Source organism: Palaemon carinicauda, chromosome 12 (assembly GCF_036898095.1).
Source record: "Palaemon carinicauda isolate YSFRI2023 chromosome 12, ASM3689809v2, whole genome shotgun sequence".
Classification (NCBI taxonomy): domain Eukaryota; kingdom Metazoa; phylum Arthropoda; class Malacostraca; order Decapoda; family Palaemonidae; genus Palaemon; species Palaemon carinicauda.
The window spans coordinates 75,443,099-75,457,359 of NC_090736.1; positions in this window are offsets into that span (position 1 = coordinate 75,443,099).

Sequence of the window (14,261 nt, forward strand, 5' to 3'; positions counted from 1 at the left end):
TTCTTATGGAAACATGCTAGTAAGGGTATATTTACATTTTGCTTGTATGATAATAAGCTAGCAAAATAAAGCTCACATTCCACTTCATATCTAAATAAGCTAGCAAAACGAGGATCACATTTGGCTTCATATGAACATAAGCTCTCAAATTGAGGTTCACATTCTGCTTCATAAGCTAGCAAAAGGAGGCTTACAGTAATCTTAATATGTGAATAAGCTAGTAAAATTAAGTTCATATTTTGTTTCATATTGAAATAAGCTAACAAAATGAGGCCCATATTTCTCCTCATATAAAAATAAGCTAGCAGAAGAATGTTCACGTTTTGCTCCATATGAAAATATGCTAGCAAAATGAGGTTACCATTTTGCTTCCTATGGAATTAAGCTAGCAAAATGAGCTTCATATTTTGCTTCAAATAAAAATAAGCTAGTATAATGCGGTTCATATTTCACTTTATATGCAAATTAGATAGAAAAAAATAGGTTCAACTTTTGCTTCATATGAAAAGGAGAAAATTTCAATTTCGCATTTCACTTCATATGAAAATCAACTAGCAAAATGAAGCTCACATTTTGTTTCAAATAAAAACAAGCAAGCAAAATAAGGTTTATATATTGCTTCTTTTGTAAATAAGCGAGCAAAATGGGGTTCACATTTTACTTTAAATGAAAATAAGCTAGGAAAATGAGGTTCACATTTCACTTCATATGAAAATAAGCTAGCAAAATAAGGATAACACTTCACTTTAAATGAAAATAAGCTAGTAAAATGAAGTTCATATTTTGATTCATAAGAAAATGAGCTGGCAAAATGAAGTTCATATTTCGCTTCAAATACAAATTAGCTAATAATTTGAGGCTCACATTTTTCCTCATATGAAAATAAGCTAACAATATGAAATTGAAATTTTGCTTCATATAGAAATAAGATAGAAAAATAGGTTTACATTTAGCTTGATATAAAAAAATAACAAGCAAAATTATATTGGCATTTTGATTCATTTGAAAACCAGCTAGTAAAACGAGGTTGACATTTTGCTTGATCTGGAAATAAGCTAACAAAATGATGTAAAATTTGCTCCATATGAAAATGAAACAGCAAATTGAGATTTCCAATTTGCATCATAAGAAAATAACCTAGCAATATGAGACTCCCATTTCGTTCATATAAATATAAATTAGGAAAATAAGGTTAAAATTTTACTTTAAATCAAAATAAGCCATCGAAACGAGGTTCAAATTTTCATTCATATGAAAATAACATAGCAAAATGAGGTTCACATTCCATTCCATATAAAAATTATCTTGCAAAATGAGGCTCCACTTTTGCCTTATGTGAAAATAAGCTAGCAAAATGAGGTTCAAATTTTGATTCATATGAAAATAAACAAGAAAAGGTAGGTTTGCATTCCACTCCATATGAAAATAACCTAGCAAAATGAGGTTCACAATTTGCTTCATATGAAAATCAACTAGCAGAATGAGGTTTACATTTTGCTTCATGTAAAAATAAGCTAGGAAAATAAGGTTCAAATTTTGCTTCATATGAAAATAAGCATATAAAATTATGTTAACCTTTTGCTCCATATGAAAATAATCTTGCAAGGAGAGGTTCAAATTTTGTTTCATATGAATATATGCTAACAAAACGAGATAAATATATTTCCACATATGAAAATGAGCAAGAAAAATTAGATTTACATTTTGCTTTGTATGAAAATAATTTAGCGAAATAAGTTTCACACGTTGCTTCATATGAAAATAAATTAGCAACATGAGGTTCAGATTTTACTTCATATAAAAGTTAGCTAGAAAAAGGAATCTCTTATTTCGCTTAGTAGGAAAATAAGCTAGCAAAATGAAGCTCACCTTTTGCTTCATATGAAGATAAGCTCGCAAAATGATGTTCAAATTCTGCTTCCTTTGAAAATAAGCAAGCAAAACGAGGTTCACATTTTGCTCCCTATGAAAATAAGCTAGCAAAAGGAGGTTTAAATTTTACTTTATATGAAAATAAGCTAGCAAAATGTAGTTTACATTTCGTTTCATATGAAAATAACCCAGCAAAATGAAGTTCACATTCCAATTCATATAAAAAATAAGCTAGCAAAATGAGGATCACTTTTTTTCTTTATATGAAAATTTGCTAGTAAAATGAGGCTCACATTTTTCTACATATGAAAATAATCTAGCAAAATGATGTTCACATTATGCTTCATATGGAAAAAAAAAACATGCAAAATGGAGCTCGCATTTCGCTTTTTATGGGAATAAGCTAACGAAATGAGGCTCACATTTTGCTTCATATGAAAATAAGGTAGCAAGATGAGGTTCATATTCTTATTGATATGTTAATAACCTAACTAAATGATGTCCATATTCTGCTTCATATGAAACTGAGCTAGGAAATATAGGTTCCCATTTTGTTTCATATGGAAATAAGCTAAATAAGAGTCTCGCATTTTGCCTTATATGAAAATAAACTAGAAAAATGAGTTCCACATTCTGGTTCATATTGATATAAGCTAGCCAATTGGGGTTCACATTTCGTTTCATATGAGAATAAGCTAGTAAATTAAAGCTCACATTTCGTTTCATATGAAATTGAGCCAGCAAAGTGAGGTTTACATTTCGGTTCATATAAAGATAATCATGCAAAATGAGGTTCACAACTTTCTTCATGCGTAAATAAGCTAACTATATTAGGTCAATATTCTGCTTTATTTGAAAATAAGTTAGCAAAATAAGGTTCAAATTTTGTTCCACATGAAAATATGCTAATATAATGAGGCTTCCATTTGTTTCATGTGGCAATAAGCTAGCAAAATGACGCTCACATTCCGCTTCATATTAAAATGAACTTCCAAAATGAGGTTAATTTTCTATTTCATATGAAAATAAGGCAGCAAATTTAGGTTAATTTTGTTTTCATATGAAAGTATACTAACAATATGAGATTCATATAAAAATAAGCCAGCAAAACGAGGTTCATATTTTGCTTCAAATTTAAATAAGCTAACAAAATGAGGTTCGCATTTTGCTTCATATGAATATAGGCTAGCAAATTGAAGTTTACAATTTGTTTCATACGGAAATAAGCTCGCAAAATGATGCTCATATTTCGCTTCATATGAAAATAAACTAGCAAAATGAGGTTAACAATTTGCTTCATATGAAAATACGCTATCAAAATGAGGTTCACATTTCACTTCATATGAAAATAAGCTCGCAAAATGAGGTTCACATTTTGCTTCATAAGAAAATAAGGTATCGAAATGAGGTTAAAATTTTGCTTCCTATGAGAATAAGCAAGCAAAATGAGGATAACATTTTGCTTCAGAGGAAAATAAACAACAAAATGAGGCTAACTTTTAATTTCAAATGAAAATAAGCTAGCAAAAACGAGGTTCACATTTTGCTTTAAATTAGAATAAACAAGCCAAATGAGGTTCTCATTTTGCTTCTGAAAATATGATGGTAAAATGAAGTTCACATTTTGCTTCATATGAAAAGAAACTAGCATAATGAGGCTCCCAAATTGCTTTATATGAAAATAAGCCAGAGTCCCTCAGATGCTTCAGGTGTCAGAAGTTTAGACACCACAGGAGCCGCTACACAAGTCAAATGGTCCTGTGCACAGGCAAGCAGGTCTGCGCAGTTTGCAGCAGCAGCCGGACAACACACTGTTGCCAAGTGCCCCAACTGCCGAGGACCACACCACGGTTGGCAGAAGAGATATCCAGCAATACTTCAACGTATTGCTGATCTTCAGGGAGCAGATTACCACTACAACCTGCAGCTATGCTGAACATACCAACCTCCTACCAACCACACCTCCCCTCAAAACAACCAAACCTCCCAACCCAATCTTAACCCTTCCAGACATGCAATTCCTGAAATTTCCTCTATTCTGCGTCCTCCCCAAGAACCCAAACCACAACGTCCTCCGAAACACCCTCTAAAATCACAACGAGCCCCCTCCCATACTCCTTCTACACCTTCACTATTAAAATTCCCCTTTCCTTCCATCCCTTCCACTCCCTTTGAGCAAACCCATCCACAATTCTCCTTACCAGTAACTTACTCACCCATTACCACCAATTCCTTAAGTGACTTTCCCAGCCTCCCTAGTCCGCTGTCAAAAGCCATCCAAGCGCCTCATGCCCCTTCACTCACATCAAACCATCCTCCACTGATTGGAGCAACCTTGACCCTATCACTTGCCCTATGGGGGCCTTCATAGCCAGCATTTCTAATATCCTTTGCAACATAAAATTAAGTGTTCACAGCAATCCCTAGATGATTTTATCTTAGACATTCATTGTCACTAGCATGCTTTCATTATTTGCGAGTTACGAGTATGTGCCTTTCAACATTTTGTCGAATTTGATGCGGTATTGCCCTTGCCGAGATGGTTGTCCCTGTGGTATATTTATGAGCTGGGTAGAAGTAGATCCTCACCCAGTTTGTCCTTCATCTAGAGGTAAAAGATGTTCGCTGGAATCTACATGTGAGTATTATAGGCAGTGGTCATCCTCCCAGTGGGAGAGATACCGTTCTCGCCGTAAGAAACGATCTAAAAGAGATTGTACCCCTCCTTCGCCTTCTGTTAGCTATGAGAAGAAACATGAGGTGGGTTCAACGGTGGGCATTATCTCCCCTCCTATTTCTTCGTGTAAAGAACCCTCTGAGACTTCAGTCACGCAGGAGGACAGCAATGAGCATTATTTTCACTGTGGTGTTGATCAGGTACACTTTAGGTTGTCTTGCTTGGTAGAGCAGTTTCATTTCTGGCTTTTGTCAGTAGATGCTTAGTTGACCTTGACCCAGATAGGGATATGGATCAGGTTCTGGTGCAAATGTCCCAGATATTGGTCTTAAATCAACTCTATTTCTGACATAAGTCCAGGTCTTGGATGAGATTTTTTTTTCCATCTAGATGCTTTACGATTCTGCCTGCTTTCCAAGATCTCTCAGGAAACATACTGATTAACACAGAGTTCTGGGTAGCTGTGTAGCTCCCCTGTTGTATGACTTCTCCATCAATTTTCATTGCATCTTAGAGTCCCTGATCTCCAATTTTGCAGGTAGTAGAGACACAATTTTCCTACCAAGCATTGCTCCAGCTGGACGAACAGATTCTTGTCTCTGTTCGAGTAGTGCAAGATACATGTTCAAAACTTCTTTTGAATATTTCTTCAATGGGTTCTCAACTAATTTTAATGCATCTTCGGCCTTTCCATTGCCTTACTGGGGAAAACCCTGGCATGCTTCGCTGTTGGAGTAGTTCAGATACATGTTTGACCCTTCTTTTAAATTTTCTTCATTAGGTTCTTAACTATTTTTAATGCATCTTCAGCCTTCCCATTGCCTTGCTGGTAAAAACCTTGGCATGCTTCTCTGTTGGAGAAGAGCAAGATCCATGTTCGAACTTTCTTTTGAACATTTCTTCATGAAGTTCTTAATTATTTATACTGCAGCCTCAGCCTTTCCATTGTTTTCCTGGTGATAAGGTGATGACGTTTGGTGGTCAATGTTCAATTCATTGATGAAGTTCCAGAATTTTCAATTTGTGAACTGCAAATCATTTTCACTCGCCAAAATCTTGTGTCTGCCAAATCTAGCACAAATCTTTTCAATTCCTCGAGTAACAAGGACGTCACATGTCGACCTACTAGTGTTGACATTTCGTAGAAAAACCAAGGCATAAAGATAGATAGAAACTGAAAACTGTATAAAAAAGAAAAATAAATCAGTAGTTTGGCAAGAGTACATGCCATCCGTGATGATACTACCGCTAGAGAGTTATGCGGTCTTTTGACTGGCCAGACAGTACTATATTGGATCCTTCTCTCTGGTTATTGTTTATTTTCCCTTTACCCACACACACGCACACACACACAAAAACAGACACCCGAATAGTCTGGCCTATTCTTTACATATTCTCCTCTGACCTCATACACCTGACAACACTAAGATTACCAAACACTTCTTTTTCATCCAAGAGGTTAACTACTGCACTATTATTATTTAGTGACCACTTTCCTCTTGGTAAGGGTAGAAGAGACTCATAAACTATGGTGAACAAATCTTATAGAAGGACACTCCAAAATCAAACCTTTGTTCTCTAGTCGTGGGTATTGCCATAGCTTCTGTACAATGGTCTTTCACTGTATTGGGTTTGGAGTTCTCTTGTTTGAGGGTAAACTCGGGCACACTATTATATCTTATTTCTCTTCCTCTTGTTTTGGTAAAGTTTTTATTAGTTTATACTTCGATGTCAGGATGCCAGAGAACTTCAAATAATTCATTCATTCATTCAGTCATTATTACTTTATGTAGGAGATATCTATTTTAAAGTTGTTAAAGTTGTTACTGTTCTTAAAATATTTCCTTTTTCTTTGTTTCCTTTCCTCATTGGGCTACTTTCCCTGTTGGAGCCCCTGGGCTTATAGCATCCTGCTTTTTCCAACTAGAGCTGCAGCTTAGCTAATAATAATAATGATAATAACAGCGCAGCTCAAGAACTCCAAACTCTAGTCTCTTCATAGTCCCTCCAACGAACAATCCTGACACAAACACACTCAACAACGAAGAGCCTCTCAACAACATCAAAGTTAAAGTGCCCCAACAGAATGCCTGCGGACTCAGAAACAAGTTCTTTTTACAATCTAAATCCTCAGTGTGAAATCTAGACATAATTTGTGCTGTAGGAAACCTTGCTAAGGGAGAATACACCATTCTCATTCTCAGGATACAAAGTGTATACCACGTATCTAACACCAACAACGAGAGGACTAACTACCTTTCTCAAGAATAGTATCCCCTCAAGAAGAGTACAAAGCATCAACTGTGGGACAGAGGCAGAGATACTTAATTTCCAGGTGTCTCTGCCTTTCTCAAGAATAGTATCCCCTCAAGAAGAGTACAAAGCATCAACTGTGGGACAGAGGCAGAGATACTTAATTTCCAGGTGTCTCTGCTAGCCACAACCCTCACAGTCCCTTCTTGAACTGAATATTGGCAACAAACAAGACAGGCCAACACTTGCACGCCCTACAACAAGAATGACATGTAACATTGTTTAACAATGTGTTAGAAGCAATCTATCTAAGGGGCGGTCATTTAGACCTCACCTTCCTGTCAAGCACCATCTTAAGGGGTGCTAAATGGTGACTGCATCCTGCGCTAACAAGTAATCATTTTGCTATAAAAGTTGACCTCGAATTACAGGAATACCCCTCTCTTCCTACACCCCACAAAAGATGGAACCCAGACTTTGCAAACTGGGCAAGATTCAAGCAATATATTACGGAATGGGTTCGTGAATATTTAAAGAACCGTCACAATGACATCTACTTCATATCACTGGACTTTAACAAAAAACTAAATGCTGCCGACAGTATTTCTGTGCCTCAAAAGAAGTTTTCAGAAACAAAGTATGCGGAGGCCTGGTACTACAACAGCCACATCAAGGAAACGAATGCACGAATCAACAAACCCAGAAACCTCTTCAGAAGACACAGAACCGACGAACTTCATGATGTACTCGTTGAGATCACCAAACATTCCTTACAGGTAACACTGGATGTAGAAATAGTCAAATGGTACATGGTACTACGAAATCAACAACAACACATTTTTACTAAAGATATGAGATTGGTTCAAAAAGATCTCCGGGAAAAATAGCACACCCAGAGTCACTCAGCCAGACCCAATAACAGAACCAAATAGTATTGCAAATAACTTTGCTGACCAAGCAAAAAGTACAAATTCTCCTCTACAAACTATAAATAGGCAGAGAACACTGCTTCCACTTAGGAATAACATTATCGAAGCCAACTGCAACATAAGAGATAACACCGAAATCCCCTGCAATATGAAAGAGCTCAACATGACTCTCGCAAAAGGCAGCAAAGCACTGGCCCTGAAGCCAACCTAATCTCGTACAGTATACCAAGGAACACGGGAATCCACGCAAAGTCGGTGTACTTGCACTTAATCAACAGAACACATACTGAAAGACTCCGACCGTTTTTTTTTTTTTTTTTTTTTTTTTTTTTTGACGGCTGCTTTTTCGATCCCATACAGCAGGGGAACCCCACTCTCTACAGGACCTCCACTGTCGTTATATCTTGTTCGTTCAGAGTATTAAACATTTCATTTAACGTGTTGCTCATTTTCTGTTCAATCGTCACTGTCAAAAGACTCACGGAATAAGAAAGTCTTCAGTTTCCCCTTGAAAGACAATGTCTTCAATAATTCGAATGTCTCATGGGATCTTATTGTGTAGTCTTGGGCAGCATATTTAAAGGCTCTGGAGCCTATAGTAGACATGTGGGTTCCAAATGTTTGAAACCATCTGTAACTATTCTCGTGTCAACAAGATTTGTTGGCTCTGCAATATGTAGCAATTCTCTTAAGTATTTTGGACAACCGGTTCTGATAACTTGGTGGGTTATTGTACATATTTCAAATTCAGTTATCGTTTCAATCGGCAGACAATGTAAATCAATTAGTATAGGGGTGATCGTATCTTTAGGTGGGACACCTTCTATCAGTCTTGCTCCTCTGATTATTATGTTTTGTAATTTTCTAAGTTGTACTTTTGGTGAATTGTAATAGATGGAGTTGCAGTAGTCAATCATGGTAATAACACTGTTTATCACAAGTTTCTTTACAGAATTTTCGTCCAGGTACCTTTTTTCATAAAAGCAATATTTCTTAGATGATAACCAGCAGTTTTTAATTACATTATTTATTTGAGCATTGGGAGACAAAGTAGAGTCAAGAAATACATCTAGATCACGAACTTTACTAGATATCGGCACTGAGTCATTATTTATGTTCATTTGAATAACACCCAAGCTTCTCACAGTGTTTTTACTTACCCCCACCATGAACTCAGTTTTGTTCTCATTTAATTTTAGTCGTTTAGTTGTCATCCCTTTTCTAACACTATCAAGGACTCGGTTTAGAGTTTCAGTAGTGTCATCTATATTTCTTATGAAGAAGTAAAATTTCTTGTCATTCGCAAAAAGATTGAACTTCACATTATGCCTTTGTAGTATTCTCGATAGACCGATAGTATAGATGCAGAATAAGATTGGGAAGTACACTCCCCTAGGGTACCCGTCTGTTTAAAGGTTCATATGATGAATAAGAGTTTCCAATTTGCACACAAATTTCTACCAATCAAGTAGTCTGTTAGGTATTCGAAAGCATGATCAACGCCAATGAACCGTAGATCTTTTAGTAGCTGTTCATATTAAAATACCACATTTATTTTCATCCATCATTTTCAGCATATCATTTACAACAGAGCAGATGGTTGTCTCCGTAGAGTATAGTTTTCTGTAAGCAGATTGGTTACCACACAAAGCTTCTATTACTTTCAAGAGTCTTACTAGTTGTTCTAAAATTACATATTCAAGTACTTTTGACACAAAGGATATATTCGAAATAGGACTATATGAGCTTAATTCCTGGTAGTCCAAGGCATTTTTCCGAACTAGTGTGACTATAGCCATTTTCTCAGATTTAGGTTACTTACATTCAGCAATGCTTGTATTTGCTATTCTCATTATTATTTCGTTTAGACCAGAAAAGTTTCTTTCTCCAATTACTTCAGATATTAGCATAAGATCGATAGCGCAATTTTTTTTCTTTGCTCTCTTGATAATCCTGGTGAAGTCATCTTTTGTTATGTTTTTAAATCTCATTTATTTTATCTGTGTGTCAGGTGTATCATTAAGCTGAGGTTGAATATTAACAAATGACCTGGTTATATTTTCAATTTTGTTTTTAAAGAATACCAGATAACTATTTGCTAGTTCCTTGTCACTGTATCCATCAGGTAGCTTCTTTTCGTTTGCATTTCCCATTATACCATTTAGGAGACGATATAACTTATTTATGTCAATTGGTGCTTCACGGATCTTTCTCTTATAGTATTCACTTTTTTCCTTTTTAGTAGGTAGTTGTATTAACAAATAGCAGATTTGTATTTTACCCATGTACTTTCAGTTTTTAACCTATTCCACTTTCTTTCTTTATGTCTTTTTCCCTCTTTTTTACTAGTCTCTCCATCAAACCAAAGAGATTGGAGTTTAACAGTTACAGTCTTTTCTATCGGTGGGCTTATGGTATCATATCCACTTTTACTCAGTTTATTATAAGTGGTTGTAAAACAGATAAGAATAGGAATGTATTCAAGTGTCTATTCAACATTATGTTTTCTTTCAATAATTTCAGTTTTTATATTTGTTGATTTAATTACCAACAGAGTTTTTTCCTTCACTTTGTCAGCATAGGTCATTTTCTCCGGTTTGGGTCAATCAATGATTGAAGCGTTGCCTTAATTGATTCCATATTCATAGTAAAATTATCAACTTTCTGAGTGACGTCAGTTTTCTGGGTGGAATATGCTGTGTTCGCGCTAAGGTCCGCAGGTTTGTCTTTCGAGTCAGCGATTCTCACCTCTTCCAATAACATGGAGCCAACAAGAATTGAAAGCCATCCCAAAACTCAAAGAACCAGACACCTACAAACCCATAGCTTTAATTAGCTGAACTGAAAAAGTAGCTGAATAAATGGTACTCAGCAGACTCCAATGTAAAATAGGCCCATTATATCCTCACCTTTATGCCTACAGAAAAGGCATAGGCACTCATGAATGTATAACTGATGTTCTCACTACAATCAACGACAAAATAAGCCTTTGTCATCTTTCTAGACCTTGGGAAAGCATTTTAGCTAGCCAGCTCCCAAGCCATCCTCTTCACTCTGAATTACACACAGAACCAAGAAGCAAGAGTCACCTTTCAAGGAAAAACCTCCGAATTCCTTCCCTCAGAAAACTGAACGCTTCAGGGGGCACACTAATCCCTTACCTATTTAACCTACTCATGGAGAACTAGCCACTCTAGACCTTCCAAACGGAGTCGATATCTTCATATACACTGATGATAAATGTATCATCTGCCCACATGAAGCACTCGTATGCAAAACCACCCAAAAGGCACTGGACATGATCCAGGCCAAATGCAAAGACCTTGGCCTAAAAATCAACACCAACAAGACTATTGCCATGGCCATCAAATACCCACAAGACACTCAGAATTTCACTCACATTGATGAACCCATAGAATGGGTAAGTGAATTCATATATCTAGGAGTAATCATCAACAAAACTCTATCACCTGCCAACGAGTAACCCACCTCAGAGAGAAAACAAAAATTTGTCTCTCACCCATGAAGCGAATGACCTCCCTCAAACAAGTAGTATCAAAATGCCTCCTAAGACTGTTTTACATTCAAGTAATTCGATCTCATATCGACTATGCAGCACCTATGCTCACCTAGCTTAACGAAACTTAAAAAGCCTCCTTAGATGTGATGCAAAACAATGTCATGAGACTCATTGGCAGCTCTCGAATGTGGACCAAACACTGCTAGTTAAGAGCTAAAACTAACCTTAATTTCCCTTTCAGCTAGGATCGACCTCAGAAACTACAGTGTCATATTCAAGTCACTCAAAGGAGACAGCAACTGCCCTCTGAACAACAGACTTAAAAGACTCCACCCTTTGGCGGAGTAGATTGATCCGCCAAAGATGCACGCAAAGAGACTGCCAAAACTGACCTAATTTTGATTTCAGCTAGGATTGACCTCAGAATATGCAGTGTCATATTCAAGTCACTCAAAGGAGACAGCAACTGCCCTCTGAACAACAGACTTAAAAGATTCCACCCTTTGGCAGAGAAGATTGATCCGCCAAAGATGCACGCAAAGAGACTTCTGGACACACTTAGAAGAATGCAAATGCAAAATGAAGCCTACAAACAAAGGAGCAACAAATGCATTATGGCTACATCACTTCTGCCTCGTGGTGTCCCGACCTCGTCCAGTACAACCTCACCATCATTCCAGCAGCAAGAAAAGCTCTCTGCACGCCAGAACAACTCACAGCAACCGCCAAAATTTTAACCAGCAACACCTCAACCCCCAACATCTACTATATGTATGGATCACTTGATCATAATATTCCTGCAGCAGTAGCTGCAGTCGTTTCTCCATCAGGCTACAGAGAAAACTGGAGGCTTTAAAACCACACATCCACGCAACAAACCGACTTAGTGGCGATTGCTAAAGACCTAGAACACTCAGCCAGTCTACATTGAGGAAACACAACCACCCACACAGACTATCAGCAACAAAGAACCCACGGAAAATGTCTACCTTATCAAAACAATAGAGTATCTAACCTTAGTTCAGCAGAGCAACAACAGGTAAATAACCCTAAATTGGATCCTAAGTCACACTGGAATCACTGTCAATGACGAGGCCGATCACCTAGCCAAATCTGCACTAATGTGCCAGACAATCAGTACCCCATTTCATCCTTCACTAAAAACCATCAAGAATCAAAGGACAGCCGGTTACAGCATGCAAAAAATTAGCGAAATAAGGCAAGCCTTCCTTGATGGATCCAGATCAGCCAAATGGTACATCGAAGCAGCAAACCTAATTCCGTATTCACTTGCAATAAATTTCCCCCTCCAAGTTACAGTCATTATATGCAGACTGCAACTGGGATATCTGTGTAACTGGCAAATCTTCATTAGTAACGATGAGGATCCAGCAGCACAACAGAGACTTGAAACACCGTGCAACAACTGTCAGCAACTAACTGACAAACATCTACAACACTACCTATTGAATTGTCATGAAACAAGCTTATTAAGAAAGGATTTCAACCCCCACATTCCTGTAACTGCGACTGCGCTTGTAAAACACATCATTGCTAATGTTGATTCATTCTCAGCCTTTCTCCGCAGCTACCTTCCCCCTAAATAACGTAATACCAGCACCAGTTTGGGCTTAAATAACCTAACTTAAACCATGCTTGACCTCTTTTTAGCTACTCTTTTACTTGCAATCTCTCTTCTCTATTGAAGTTTCAGGAATCCCCCCAACCCCCAACCTAACATTCAATCTAAAATCACGTAGACATCTTAATGACCATTATAAATTATGAAAATTTTATTATTTATTTTTGTTCTAGCTTTTTCTGGTACAGGAATGTTTTTTCCACCTTCTCTATACCACTCACATCGGCTAACCAATATCTCATTATCAGCTCTCTCTTATTAAGCGGAAACTTGATACTATTGCTCATCATAAACACTTAATTTCAAGCTACTAGAGAAGATTTTCACTTCCTATTTACCAATATCTCTGACTAAACCTTTCCAAACTCCTTCCCGAGCCATTCTACTCATCGGGACTTACTTCTGTACCTTTTTCTCCTCAACTAAACGATGGGAACCAGTGGGCTCTTTTGGAGAAGGATGCCTCCTTCCCCCGTCACCTTCTTTCTTTCCATTAATCAAAAAGAAGCTAAGGTGCCTCTAAAGTTAGAGAAGCAAGCTGCTGACCATCCTTTACTCTCATCATATCCCAAACCACCTACAAATTAAAGTGGTTGATCATCCTTAACCCACATACTATCCCAAACCAACTACAAATAAAATTTGCAAGTTATCCCATAATCTACATCACCTATAAACCCAAAAAGAACCAAACACCTACGGGATATAAGTGTGCATGAGCCCGTGCCTGGCCATGAGGGCCAGGTCATCTATAACAACACCAGAGGTTCCCATTTCACTTCAAATGAAAATTAGATAAAATACATATCACATTTTCCTTCATATGAAAATAAGCTAGCAAAATAAGGGTACATTTTTCTTCATATAAAAGTAAGCTAGCAAAATGAGGTTTATATTTCACTTAATAGGAAAATAACCTAGTATAAAGAAGCTCATGTTTTGATTCATGTGTAAATAAGCTAGCAAAATAAGGTTCACTTTTTGCTCGATATGAAAATTAGCTAGCAAAATGAGGTTCACATAGCGGTATTTTCAGTTTTATTTCAGAAGCAGGTCTTCTGAATGCTATTTAACTTTTATAATAACATCTCCGCTTCTATGGTTTTAAATGGAATTTCCTTCCATTCTTTATTTATAACCAAAGATATCGGCGTCAATTACCTTCGATGTCAAGATGCCTGAAAACACAAAATCAGTCAATCAATCATCTATTTCGGATATCTCTCAGTTTTTGGTTTTGGAATCTATAATTAAAATGCAATGAACAAAAATAATATTGAAAATTAATATAAGCTAAGTGTAAGTATGTGAGGATTATTGAAGGAACATATAAACGAAAGGTTATAGTGGCCTATTGCAAACGTTCCC